General features: G+C 33.2%; 1 non-coding gene across 1 annotated transcript; it reads left to right on the top strand.

Annotated features, from left to right (window-relative positions):
- Window positions 1–2,291: 2,291 nt before the first annotated feature.
- On the top strand, window positions 2,292–2,402 carry LOC113717447 (small nucleolar RNA R71). Its single transcript, XR_003454377.1, has one exon. It is a non-coding gene; the product is annotated as a small nucleolar RNA R71 (small nucleolar RNA).
- The last annotated feature ends 1,576 nt before the right edge of the window (window positions 2,403–3,978 follow it).

The following is a 3,978-nucleotide window of genomic DNA, read 5'->3' as shown; positions in this document are numbered from 1 at the left end:
CTTTCAACTCTTTTCTAGGTTCTTTTGTTGCATGTCTTAGTTGTTCTAGTGGCAGGATAAGAACAACAAAAAAATAGTTAGAAGAAAAAGTGAGAAGAAAGCTCTTTGTAAGGAAAGGTACACTTTGCTTAGCATTAAACTAGCTCGCTGACTAGCAAAATAGAAAAGGAGTGCAAACTTATTATTCATAATAATAAGAGGAGATCAACTAGGCCTTTTTTGAGTTTTGAACTCCTTTTCTCTCACAACTATCTTTGGTTCTGCCTTGAATTTGGATTCTATCTTTTATCAGTTGGGCCTTCTTTTAGTCAAGTTCAATTACATCAAGTTCTCATACAGAGTCACATACTTAATTAAGCAGTGCATAAGGCTGAGGCCCCTTATTTGTATGGTTAGTTTAATGACAACATTCTCACTTTTATTACCACTTCCGGTACTGGCAAATATCGAGCACAATTTCAGAGAGCGTAAAAAAGAACTATTGTTTTTTGTCATATTCTTATGTAGAAATTATGTCCCTTGCCTTTCTTTCTCTTGCCCTAACATAATTCAGGGTTCCTCGTGGAAACCTTTGCGGTTAATAATCAAATAAGTAATCCAATCTCCATTTGAAGCATAACTACACACTCACTCGATCTTTGCCGAGAGACAGGTGGATTTGGTGGAATTGGTTAACTTTGACATGTCAACATAGCTCTAGCCCTAACGGTCAAGTTAATTTTATCCCTAAAGAAGGGGTAGAGCTATCAGCAGGTGCAATACTTCCGAGCCACTCAAGAGTTTGACTAACCACTTTATAGTCCATTCATTAGGGTTGGAGGTCTTGCTGGACACTTTGGTAGGGAAAAAACCTTAACTCTAGGATAGTTATTTAAACTGTGTCAAAGATGCACCAAACTAGGGGAACCTTTCTATCTAAAAGAAAGGGCTTCAAGAAGTCAAAGCTAAGACAGAACTTTTGAGTACTATGGAGAGGGAATCCTGTAATAAGAAAGGAGATAGAGTCAAGGGTACAATAGATAGCATTGCCTATATGTGAATCAGTTTTTGAGGTTGATGAAAGGGTGAAACTACTTTCAATCGGTCGTAAGCCATATTGGATGAGCAAAATATGCGTAAGATGTGGGGGCTTGCCTCCTTATTTCCTTTTAACTCTTGACAGCCCTCATGCAATGCATAATGAGCGGGCCTCCTATGGATTCCTCCAGCTATCTTCTTTTCTATCTTCTAAGGCACACTGTCAAACTCCTGATAGTCCAATATCATAGATCAAGGGCAGTTGAAGAATAAACCTCGAGTCATTCAATTTTTCATTCCATCATATTCCTAATAACTTATCCAATTACTTTGCTGATACAAAATCTGATCCCTTGCACTTTAGAGAAAGATTTTATCCTAGAGAGCTCATCCCTTTCCTTTTCCAAAAAATTGAGATGGTAAAAGTAGATTCTCCTTTGAAAGGATTTGTAATTCCAAAAGAAGCTCCCTAAAAATAAAAATAAAAAAGTACATATCAAGGAAATACATAATGGGGATTATTTGTTCAATGATGATGATCTTTTGGGATATAGGAACACTTAAAATGGCAAGTACTGAGATTATTTATAGTTACCAAGATTAAGCTAATTAGGAGATAAAGATTAATCCAGTTGGATTGTTACATATTAGGGGTTGTTTTTATATTTATAATAGTATTTATCTACTTTGTCACCACAAGCAAGATTAGTTATGTTGAACGACAATGATTTTGAGGTTTTAGACACAGATATAATTTTATAACTAACTTAAATCTTCAAAAGCTTCTTAGTTCAACCCATGCTTATTGATTTTATTTTGAGTTAAAATATAGCATATACACACTACAAAACAAATTTTCTAACCTTAGTTTTAGAAGTTTACTAACCTTACTTTCTCACTTACAAGAGCACAGTTCATATGTTAGTACAAAGAGTATTCAAGTATCCTGTAGAGAAACAAAATTAATGGCAAGATGTTTTAAAACTAATCAATTATATAGATAATATGATGAAGAAAGAGATTACTAAGATACTAAAATAAACAAATCAAACAAGAAGCAAGAATTCACAAAGTATCAAAGATAGACAAACCTAGAGTTTTAATTTCCTCTCTCTAAAGCCCATTGAAAGTTGTTTGCCACAATCTCCTCCTATAGGTCATATGCCTCCTCAACAAATTTTCCCATAAGTGTTTTACATTTAGTTGCATCAATTATAATTCTCATAGAATAGGTTAGACTATTACATAATGTTTGAATAGTCAACCGCTCTAGAAGGTCATGATGAGGACACTTCCTTGGCAAGCCCTTGTTTCATTCCTCTGATTTATTCAGTAATTCACCTTCTAATTGGCAAAAAAAACCTAGTTATTTCATTTCTTAACTTTACAATTTTACTTGGTAAAATATAATTCGTAAAAAAAAGTTTTATATAAATCATGATATGTAAAAAAGTGTTGGAAGGATGTGAGAAGAGCCATACTTAGTGTACTCTCACAAGAGAAAGAAAAATGACATAACTTGATGGCATCTTTGCTTAGCTCATTAAACTTGATTGTTTCACGTATCTCCAAGAAATTTGCAAGATGAGCATTGGGATCCTCCATTGAATTTTCACAGAATTGAACTTACTGCACCATCTGAATCAATAAAGATTGAATTCAAAGTTGTTCGTATGCACAGTAGGACGCATGATGTTTGTTTGTGCCTGGTAACACTTGGTAAAGCAACATTGCATAGACCCATTGGATTGAGTGGACTAGGTGGATTTGTATCTTCCACCATTTTTAGTCCTTCCTTTGAACTCTCATTTTCTTTCTTTGGACTTGTTTCCTTCAAATCCAATTTGATTCTCCTATGTGATCATACAAACTTCATGATTTCTAAACTAAAAGCCAAAATACCACATGAAGAAAAGTGCATAAACTAAATGAAATAAGCAATAAAAAACATACTCGCACGACAACAAAAGAAAAGAAACCAAACAACAAAAAAATGTCTAAACTAATAAAACAATTCTTATTGTTGATATTAATTAAGAATTTTCCTAGCAATGGCGCCAAAAACTTGTTGAGAAATTTGACTATTTGGGTTTGCCTAGTTGGAATCGAGAGATAATGTGAGGCAATAAGATCGGGCATCAATGAAGTTTAGGATCTCTTGAGGGCATGAAAGGATCCTTACTTCTGACCTACAATAGTACAACTCCTATGCTAGTACAGAGAGTATTTAAGTAATGATCCCATAGAAATGAAATTAACAACCTGAATGTTTCAAATTTTCTCAATTATTTAGATAACAACATGAAACGAGAAATTCCTAAACTACTAAAAGAGACAAATCAAACAAGAAGCAAAAAAATCACAAAGCATTAAAGATAGACAAATCTTAGGGTTTTGATTTCCTTTATTGTTTTAACCATAATCTTATCTTGGTCAATTAATCAATTTTTTTATGCAAAACTATGGTAAATCCTCCTAACTTTATGAAATACACTTTCGCTAGTGAATTACACATACCAATAATCAGATTTAGTATACTGTTGTAATCTAAACCTAATTGAAGATTCATTAAGATCAAGAGATTATGTAATTATTCTCTATGTACTTCTCTACTTTCGTGAATTGTTACTTAGGATTTATATCTTCACAAACTAGTATTAACTAATACCATCTATTAATTAAGACCTAAGTTTCGTCACTATTAAGTGTACTTTAATTGCTAAGATAAAAACAAATACATGAAATACCATGCAGAATCACCAATCAACCAAGCTAAATTAAGAACTAAGGATCACTAGATTTCATTCAACTCTAGGGAAAAGGTATGTAGCTACTTATAATTATAGTAATAATGCAATAAATAAAGGGTTAATACCACTTTGTCCCCCCAAATTTTGGATGATTACCCACTTCAGTCCCTAAACTTCAAAATGGGACACTTAAGTCCCTAAACTTATAAAT

This window comes from Coffea arabica, chromosome 11c (genome assembly GCF_036785885.1).
Source record: "Coffea arabica cultivar ET-39 chromosome 11c, Coffea Arabica ET-39 HiFi, whole genome shotgun sequence".
Lineage (NCBI taxonomy): Eukaryota > Viridiplantae > Streptophyta > Magnoliopsida > Gentianales > Rubiaceae > Coffea > Coffea arabica.
This window is presented reverse-complemented; position numbering and strand designations above follow the sequence as displayed.